Here is a 10,971-nt window from a genome sequence, read left to right as displayed (position 1 = left end):
TCTTTGACATATTACCAACACGCTGGAAGCGATCACACTTCAAAATGAACTGATGCGCATCCTTAAACAATGTAGGCCAGAAGAATCATGCTTGAAGGATACGAGCTGCTGTCTTTTCTCCACCATAGTGGCCTCCATAAATAGTTAAATGGCAGTCTCGCAAGGTACCCTCCGTCTCACTGTACGGAATACAACTCCTGATGATTTGGTCAGCTCTTTGCCGAAACAAAAACGGCTCATCCCACATGTACCACTTCACCTCATGAAGAAACTTCTTCCTTTGAGCATAAGTTAAGTTCGAGGGCATAATGTTGCTCACAAGGTAGTTCACAATATCTTCGAACCACGATTCTTCTTCTTGCACCCCAAACAACTACTCATCGGGAAAAACTCATTTATCAATGTCTTTTCATGCGAAATTGTACCTGGATCCTCTAAATGAGAGAGATGATCAATAACCTGATTTTCAGTACCTTTTCTATCCTTGATCTCCAGTTCAAACTCCTGAAGTAAAAGAACCCATCTAATCAATCTAGGCTTCGAGTCCTTCTTCGAGACGAGATAACGAATAGCAGCGTGAAGACTATCACCTTCGTCCCAAGCAACTAAGATTTAAACTTCTCAAAACCATAAATAATGGCCAATACCTCTTTCTCAGTTGTGTTGTAGTTTAGTTGAGCACCATTGTGGGTCTTACTAGCATAATAGACCACATGAAATACATTGTTTTTCCTTTGCCCAAGAACCGCTCCAACTGTATAGTCACTTGCATCACACATCATTTCAAAAGGTTTGTTCCAATCAGGTGCAGTTATGACAGGTGCCATGATCAAGCCGTTCTTTAAGCTCTCAAAAGCAACTAGACACTCATCATTAAACTTGAAAGGGAAATCTTTCTCTAATAGATTGCACATTGGTTTAGAGATTTTAGAGAAATCCTTGATGAACCGCAGATAGAAACCCGTATGACCAAGAAAACTGCAGATTCCCTTAACAGAAATTGGTGGAGGGAGGTTTTCAATGACCCCCACCTTGGCTTGTCCACCTCAAGACCTTTACCAGAGACCTTGTGCCCAAGAATGATGCCCTGTTGCATCATAAAGTGACCTTTCTCCCAGTTGAGAACTAAATTAGTCTCAACACACCTTTTAAGAACTGTGCCAAGATTTTACCAGCACTCGTCGAAAGAATCCCCGAACATAGAAAAAACGTCCATGAACACCTCTACATTCTGACCAATCATGTCAAAGAAGATGGCCATCATGCATCTCTGAAATATGGAAGGTGCACCACATAACCCAAACGAAACTCTTCTGAAGGCAAAAGTACCAAATGGACAAGTGAAGGTAGTCTTTTCTTGATCTTCTGGAGCAATGCAGATCTGATTATAGCCCGAATAGCTGTCCAGAAGACAATAATATTCGTACCCAGCCAACCTGTCAAGCATCTGATCAATGAAAGGAAGTGGAAAGTGATCCTTCCTTGTGGCTTTATTCATCTTTCGATAATCCATGCACACTCTTAACCCTGGTACTGTTCGAGTCGGGATGAGCTCATTCTTTTCATTAGCAACCACCGTGATGCCTCCTTTCTTCGGCACATACTGAACTTGGCTCACCCAAGAACTACCAGAAATAGGATAAATGATGCATGCGTCTAGCCACTTAAGAATTTCCTTCTTCACGACCTCCTTCATGATAGGATTTAACCTCCTCTATTACTCAATAGTCGGCTTACTTCCTTCCTCTAGAAGAATTTTATACATGCAATAAGAAGGGCTGATTCCCTTAATATCTGCTATAGTCCATCCAATTGCCGACTTGAACTTACTCAGAATTCTCAAGAGCTTTTCCTCATCACTACCTGAAAGGTCAGATGCAATAATAATAGGAAAAGTAGCATCACCTAAAAACGCATACCTCAAGTGTTGAGGCAAAGGTTTAAGCTCGAATGAAGGAGCTTCCTCAATAGATGGCTTAAAACTCCCCTCGGCAATTTTGAGTTTTGACAATCCAAGAGATTCAAAAGGCATATCCAGCCTTCGCTTCTAAGGAGAAGCATTCAAATATTAAAACTTCTCATCACCTTCATCATCTTTACTATCTGAATCCCCCATCAAGGCTTTCTCTAGGGTATCAGACCTTAGCATTTGATCAAGTTCCAAAATAACCATAGAATCGACCAATTCCACTTTTAAGCACTTCTCTTCATCAGTAGGGAATTTCATGACATTGAAAATATTAAAGGTCACATCATGATCCTGTACTCGCATAATGAACTCACTTTTCTGCACATCAATCAAGGTTCAGCGAGTAGCCAAAAATGGTCTTCCCAAGATTATGGAAATCTTTTTATCTTCCTCGAAATCAAGAATTACAAAGTCAGCAGAAAAGATGAGTTTGTCCACCTTGACCAAGACATCCTCCATAATGCCTCATGGATATGTAATAAAATGATCGACCAATTGCAAGGACATATATGTAGGCTTTGGATAAGGTAAACCCAACTTCTTGAAGATAGACAAAGACATCAGATTGATGCTAGCTTCCAAATCACATAAACACTTGTCGAACGACAAGTTTCCGATGGTGTAAGGAATAGTGAAGCTTCCAGGATCTTTGAGCTTCGGAGGCAACTTCTGTTGCAGCACAGCACTATATTCCTCCGTAAGAGTAACAGTCTCTAAGTCATCGAGCTTCACTTTATGAGAGAAAATACCTTTCATAAACTTCGCATAGCTAGACATCTGTTCAAGAGCTTCAGCGAAAGGTATGTTGATGTGAAGTTTCTTAAAAACTTCCAAGAACTTAGCAAATTGTTTATCCAACTTCTGCTTCTGCAACCTTTTTGGAAAAGGAGGTGGAGGATAGAACTGTTTTTCCCCTGTATTATCCTCAGGAGGAGTGTTGATAACAACTTTCTTCCTTGGTTCCACCTCGCATCCTTCAACACCTCTTCTTCAGCCACAACTTCATTTTCTGTAACTTGAGATTTTCATGGCTTGCAACCTTCCCAGGCCTCAATGTAATTGCCTTAACCTGCTCTTTTGCTTACCTATTGCCTGGAACTTATGTGTCACTAGGGAGTGTACCAGGTTATCGATTTAAAAAAGCATTGGCAATCTTCCCAATTTGATTCTCCAGAGTCTTGATAGAAACCGTTTGGCTCTTGAACATGAGCCTCAACTCCTCCAATTCAGATTTTTCATTAGATTGACTTGTACTTCCATGCGGTAGTTGTTGAAGTTGGAGTTGTTATCTTGGTTCATATTGTGGTTGTTGAAAACCAGGAGGGTTGAATTGCTTTGCTGTATACTGCTGATAAGGTTGTTGCACCACATTCTGATTATTGCTCTAGCTGAAGTTAGGAAAATTACGGTTGTTGGGATGATAAGTGGCTGGAACTGGTTGTTGCGACCTTTAAAAGTAGCTTACAAACTGAGCTGATTCACTAGAAATAGCACACTGCTCAGTTTCATGTGCACCTTCACAAAGCTCACAAACACTTGTGATCTGATTAACTCCATAATTAGCCAAAGAAATTACCTTCATCGTTAAAACCTTAAGCTGAGCAGCTATAGGAGTAGCTGTATCCACCTCCAGAACCTGCTACCTTGCCTTGAGGTAGTCTCTAAGTTGGGTTCTGGTATTAATTAGCAGCCATCAGTTCAATCAACTCATAAGCTTCATTGTAGCTCTTAGCCCACAAGGCTCTACCTAATGCTGCATCGAGCATGGATCTTGATTGTGCTCCCAAACCATTATAAAGTAATTGATAATTATCCAATCAAGAATTCCATGATGAGGACACCTCCTAAGCATTTCCTTGTAGCGCTCTCAAGCCTCACACAAAGATTCTCCCGATTGCTGCGCAAATCGAGTGAGAGCATTTCTGATTGCATCTGTCTTTGCCATAGGGAAGAATTTAGTTAGAAACTTCTAAGCAAGATCCTCCCAAGTGGTGATAGAACCAGCTGGTAGAGAATGTAACCAGCACTTAGCTTTATCCCTCATAGAGAATGAGAAAAGCCTCAGCTTTATAGCATCTTCAGAAATATTGTTGATCTTGAAAGTGTCGCAGATCTCGGTGAAATCTCTAATGTGCATGTTGGGATCTTCCGTTGGAGAACCCCCAAACTGTACTGAATTTTATACCATCTGAATCGTGCTAGATTTAATTTCAAAGGTGTTAGCCGCAATGGCTGGTCTGATAATGCTAGACTGAATGTCATTGATCTTTGGTTGAGAGTAATCCATCAAAGCCTTCGGATTCGCTGCTTGATCTCCCATTATAATAATTGCTTCTACTTCAACTTTCTCAACTTCTTCAAAAACTTCTTCAACTACTTCAACTTCTTCCAGTGCTTCTTTACGAGATTGAGAACGTGTTCGCATACACGCCCTCTAGAGTACCTGAAACACTAACAAAGTAAATAAGTAAGTAAAATATCCGAGTTAGTGAACTTTAACGACCACTGATGTCAAACACATAAACTAAATTAAACACCGAGTCCCCGACAGCGGCGCCAAATACTTGTTAGGGCGAAAACATGTGCTAAAATTACATGTAAGTATACGCGTTCACAAGTAGTATAAGATATATATCAGATTTGTACCCACAGAGACTTTTTTTAGTTAGCTTAAGATTATGCACGTATGCAACAGTGGTATGGCTATCGCTCAATGCTAAGACAATAACAAGTTGAGATGTTTATAACTAAGATTAAACTAACATGCAATTAACTAAGAATAAAAGTGATTGAATCAACTATATGAGACAAACATGAGATTCTAACTTCATTACTACTTCATTCAAAGTCATTGTTCTTAACCTTAGCATGCAATGGTGATGACAACTAATCAGATAATCCATAAAAGAGATAAAAGCTGAATGGACACCAATTATGTTGAGACCCTATATGTCTATAGAATTTAACAACATAAAGGTTTAATGAACAAGTTATTTATCGTGATTACATAGGGCAAGTAAGATGGTTAAAATTACCTATGAATCATGCATAATAAATACATGAACCTATGCTAGCATGGCAAGTTCTAAATCTTTATATTCACTGTCGCTTCAATAATGATTAACAAATTATCTTATATGTTCGCGACGCACATAAGACGAATACGCACAACCAATACTAGGGTATCATACAATCACCACACACTTAGGTAATAAAACAATTAACTATAGAAATTCATAAGTAAATCCGTTAGAACCCCATGATAACGATTAGTTCATAACCGAACTCATCGTCACCATGGGTTCCAATGAAAGCATGGTAAATAAACTAAGATAAACTAGGTCTGAAATAACTGAATAATAATAACAAAGTACGTTAACAAGAATATTAGGTTCAAACAACAATAAAAATAAGCATCCAAGATTTAACTTAAGTAAAGAATCACAAGTAAAAACAAGATCTTCTCCTTCATTGTATTGTGCTATTAGGTCTTCTTGCTGTTATCTCCTTGCCCTTCTATATGAAAAACGTCTTTTAAAAGTCTTTAAATACCAGCCCAACAGGTCAGGAGTCCAGCAAATCAATCTTATAATTGAATCAGGATTCCTGAAATTCGACATAGCGTAGACGCCCTCAAATCCAACGCGGCCGCCATGAGTTTCTGTTAAATGGGCGCGACCGTTCCCAAGACTAGCGCGGCCGCCCTGACCTTCTGGATAATCTGAATTTTTCTGCTTTCTTGACCTTCTCGTGCTGGTTCCTTATACGCAATCGACCGAGGTTCCATCCTAACACTCTTTTAAGTATAAAACATTCAATATCCAGTCCTTCTTTCAAATATGCCCTGAAATGCAAAACACTACGAAAACACATCAAAAACACAACATCTTGAGTACAAAACACCAATTCGAGCCTTTACAAAGCATTCTAAGTGGATATAAATTCCACTTATCATATATTCATGGTAGGGAGGGATAAGAGAATGGCTTTAAAAAAATATCAGAGGAGATCATGTTCAACAATATGGAATATCGTGGGATTATGTGAATGAGGTTAAAAAGGCTATGCATGAGTCAACATTAGACATAATATTAGATGAACAACAATTAGTTTTGGATGGAAGAAGATTTAAAAGGATTTATGTTTGTTTAGGACCTATAAAAAAAGGATTCAAAATAGGTTGTAGACCAATTATTGGCCTTGATGGATGCTATTTGATGGGACCTTATGGAGGGAACTTCTTTCTGCTATAGGCATGGTTGTAAAAATCAGAAATTGGTACTAATTGGTAGAGGGACCGATTAAGGATTAATTGATAAATCGGGGATTAATCGGACTGAAAATCGAATACAAATCTAATTTTTTTAATTTTATATAAATAGTATAATATATATTAGTAAGCGCATGTACTGAATTAGCTAATTAGAAAGAATTGGGCTTGGATAAGTATGGTCATGGGCTTGTAATTCATTGACCCAAATTATTTCATAACTACAATACCAAGTCTGTTACTCTTTCATAACTTTCCCCTTTCTCCCACAAACATCTTTTCCACCACCGGTCATCACTTCTCCACCGTCATCATCCTTCTTTCACACAGGCTTCTCATAATTGCATAAAATGATGAAAAAGCTTAATAGATCTGTATGAATGCGGCCCGGTTTTACGATATTGACCCGATTTCGGTCCGAGTATGACCCGACTTTTCAGAAAATAATTTTCCGACCGATTTCGACGAATTCAATCGGTGACCGGCCGTTTAACAATTAATCGGCCGATTAATCATCGAAATTGGTGATTATTTCAACACTGGCTATAGGTTATAACTCTGAAAACACAGATAGTTGGAACTTGTTTCTGACTTTATTAGCTGAAGATGTTGGTATGATGAACTCTGCATCATGGACCTTCATCTCAGACAGAAAAAAGGTAAAAAAATGCTTAACCATATTTATGGTAGCAATAATGTAAACTATTTTTAAAGGATTTAATCTTTTGTGCAGGGGTTTATCAATGCATTATATAATGTAGTTCTTAATGCAGAGTACATCTTTTGTGTGATGCATCTTTACAGGAATATGGTGAAAGATCACAAAGGTGTTATGTTAAGAAAGCTATTGTGGTTGGCTACATGGGCCACAACTGACTATATGTTAATAAAACATATGGAGGAACTAAAAAAGGTAAGATTTTTTCATATGATTGACAAACATGTTACATTTACAAAAATCTAATTAGTGTTAATCATTACATTATTGTCCAAGAAATGTTACAATTAGTTGATGGACAAACATACCTCACAGTGGACTAGAAGTGCATTTAGGATCTTCTGTTTATCTGATATGTTTGTGAACAACCACTATGAGTTGTTAAATATTAGCATTCGACCATATATAGATCTTCCAATCATTGGATTGTTATAAGGTTCACATAAAAGTGCTATGTTTATGATTCAAAGTAGAAGGGATAAAATGCTAAAAACTTACTCCCTCAATTCTATATGTCCATGTGCCATGGGAAAAGTGAACAGGTAAGCACAATTATTCACTGTCAATTCAAATGCTATAAAATTGGTTGATAATCTTTGATCTTATTTACTTAATGTATTAGGGAAATATCTTATATTGGAGGTTGCATGGTCCAGTGGTCAGGAGACTCCACTTATTTGGTGACTGTGACTGAAGGTGGTCATGAAATGGTAGTTGACATAGAAAATCATACTTGTGCATACAGAAAATATCAACTAACTGGTCTACCATATTATCATGCTTGTGCATGCATTAGGTGGAGAAATTTAGAAATTCATTAGCACATTCACAAGACCTACACTAAGGCAATGTTCTTGTCATACTACACACATACCACTCAGCCAATTAATTCTGAGCAATATAGGGAAAAAGTAACAAAAATTTTCTATATTACCACTTGTGCTTAAAATTGCACCTGGTAGACCTAAAAAGAAAAGGGACACCAAAAATGACCCTGCCCCATCAAACCGAACTAGTGATGAGGTATACTACTGGTAATTGCACCTATTGTGGGGAAGCAAAACATAATGCAAGGAGTTGCCCTGAAAAGGTAATTTTATAATTTATCAGGATCTGATGATCATTCATCAAGATCTGATGATCTGGTATTTTTTTTATTTTTTTTGCTATTATTTTCCTTGTTTTTATCTGTATTATCTGATATATTTTCCTTGCTTTATTTTATTTTCTGCTTAATTTAATTTTCAATGCTTGCAGAAAAGGGAAAATAAGCACCAAGTGGTGCAGCTGCTACTAGTGGTGTTACCAGTGATAAAAAGGTTCTTGTAAAAAAAAGTCAAAAGTTACAGAGGGAGCAAAATAAACCAATACTGTGAAAAAATTAACTTCCAATGCACCTAAAATCAAGAAAAATTTTAAGGTGGTGGGAGTTTTATATGAAGGAGCTACTCAAGGTGGGATATTTAAATCCCTTTCTCAACCTGCTGTTGTGTCAAGTTCACCACTAGGTATAAAGGAGTTGAAAGAGTGAAAAAGGTCAATCTACTACTACTTTGAAGAAGATAGATGCTGCAACTCAAGTAGAAAGAGATCAATTGACCAGAAAAACATCTGTAACAATTAATTAGTATTGTTAAAGATTATAACTTGCATTTATAATTCTAGTGATAGGCTTAATGTAATGACCAATATAACATTGGATTTTGACTGATCTCAACTACTATAATGGGAAATTTCCACTCTTAAATTGTTTGACCAATTTCATTTTTTAAAAAAGTGGGTGATCACCTTATTGGTGTTCAAACCTTGGTAACATATGCATTTACACACTTTGGTGCTATATAAACACCCCATGTACATTCATTCTACATTCATATGTAACAAATATATATATACTCTTTTTGAAATCTGTCAACATGGAGGAAGCCAAATGCAGGTTGTGCTAAGGTCAAGGTTAAATGGGTGTTTAACAGGGGACACATAAGTTCTTCTGTAGGATGTGTGATTAGGAACTCTGAAGGAGAATGGATTAGGGGCTGCAAGAGCATGATTGGCTTGGCTGTGCCAATCACAGCAGTACTTTGGAGCATTTTTTTATAGTTTGAAGTTGGCATGGGAGAATGAAAAGACACTGTGGTTTTGGAGAGTGATTGTGAGGAGGCTGTGGACTCCATACTTAACCCTGATCCTAATTTTGATATGTTGAGTTGGTGTGCATGATCAAAAACCTCATGTCAGAGGCATGGCAGTTCTGTGACCTTGTTCACATTCCATCCTCTGAAATATTACAACACTGCTCTTGCTAACAATGCCATCTTTAGTAGTGGTGGCATTGTGGAGCTTAGGGGTCCCATCATCCTTCATTATGCCACCCTTACTTGCTGACGAGATGGCTCTTGCTTGAAAATATAGTTTGTTCACTAGGTTAAAATCTATTGGCCATGTATTGTCATCCATGACTTCTAAATAAATGGGAATTTTAATCAAGTATTCGTTATTTATTATTTCTTTATAAATTCAGTTACATTAACATTAAAATTAAGACTAAAATAACTAAAATTAACATAAAAACTAACATACGTTCATTGGTAAAACTATTACAAACCAATACAACATCCATACATTGATAACCAACACAGAAGACATACATTCTTCTCATTACATATTTACTCATTTTACAATTTGACAACATCATTCTTCTCACTACAGTTGCTACTACTTGCTTTGTTTACAACATAAAAAATACAAAATGCAAGCACAACACAGAACCATAGCATACTTCTTCCTGACTCATGTTTCTTCCCCGCCACTTGTTCATTGTGAGGGCCTTGTGAAATCATCTCAGTTTCGGCTTCAAGAGCTCTAACTCTTCCTAATAAACCACATATCACGGCTCTACCACGATCACAAACCGGCTCCTCGATCCATCGAAAATGGTTACACCCCAGTCAACCTTCAACGCAGCTGACAAACCTCCTGCCCGCATTACTAGTAGTCCATGTTGTTCTTGCAACCACCACACACCCACAATAACAAAATTTAGCCATATTCCTTACTATTCGCCTCAATTCAATTTCTAGATTTAGGAATTAAAATTTGGGGGTGAAATAACCCATTAGTAATGAATCGGGTTTGTTTATAATACAAATGTAGCCGTTGTCTTGACAAAGTATAGAAAGGCTACTCATTTCTCACACAATTTGCAACAGTATTCTAACGGCCTTAACGTCTGTTTGGACATTTGTACGCATTTTGCACACTAATTCATGTGGGTACACATTTTTCAATTTCGAAACTTGAGCTACACAAGTTGAACCGTCAGCAAACTTGAGTTACAAAAGTTACATTTAACTCTTTTTTAAAATAAGTGTCATTACATATCTAGCACATTGTCACTTATGTCGTGGTATTCTTATGTTGATGGGACTTTATTCTAAGATAATATGCAAGTCCTGAGAGATTTGAGATGTGCCAGGCCATCCATTTTGCCTTTAAAATTACTAAGAATGGGGCAGAGTATCTGGTATAGTTGTCCGTAACGAGGTTAGCCAATAGTCTTGAGGTAAAGTAATTGGAAACTTATTTCCAAAGTGGCATCGGAACCAGAAACCTGAAATCTCACATTATGTGTTAGCATAGAATCAAATTAAACGAATTTCATCGCTAGTCATTTGTTCTACGAAAGTTGGAGTGTCACATGATATGAATGCTTTAGCCTATGTTAGACCAGAACTGGAAATTGTAAAGGGGGGAAAAACAAAACAATAGACGTAAGATTTGAAAGTTGGCATTACGTCATCATCGCAGTTGAAAGAGTTGTAAAGAACGGGATATACTCGTGACCTTAGTTATAATATCAAGTTTGAAGCTGAAAAGGCTAACCAATAATAGATGGACAAAATTAAGTTACAAAGAATGATCACGGGGAAATTATTGTTCACTTGTTTTCAGTCAAAGAACAAATCTGCATTGCTTTGCCTCAATGTGAACACCTCTTACAAAGAAAATTCTACA

General features: G+C 37.3%; 1 non-coding gene across 1 annotated transcript; it reads left to right on the top strand.

The window, feature by feature from the left end:
• Positions 1–3,792: 3,792 nt before the first annotated feature.
• Positions 3,793–3,899, top strand: LOC141676008 (small nucleolar RNA R71). Its single transcript, XR_012556623.1, has one exon. It is a non-coding gene; the product is annotated as a small nucleolar RNA R71 (small nucleolar RNA).
• Positions 3,900–10,971: the final 7,072 nt, after the last annotated feature.

This window comes from Apium graveolens, chromosome 7, assembly GCF_009905375.1.
Source record: "Apium graveolens cultivar Ventura chromosome 7, ASM990537v1, whole genome shotgun sequence".
Lineage (NCBI taxonomy): Eukaryota > Viridiplantae > Streptophyta > Magnoliopsida > Apiales > Apiaceae > Apium > Apium graveolens.
The sequence above is the reverse complement of the archived record's forward strand: the minus strand, read 5'-3'. Positions and strand labels throughout refer to the sequence as shown.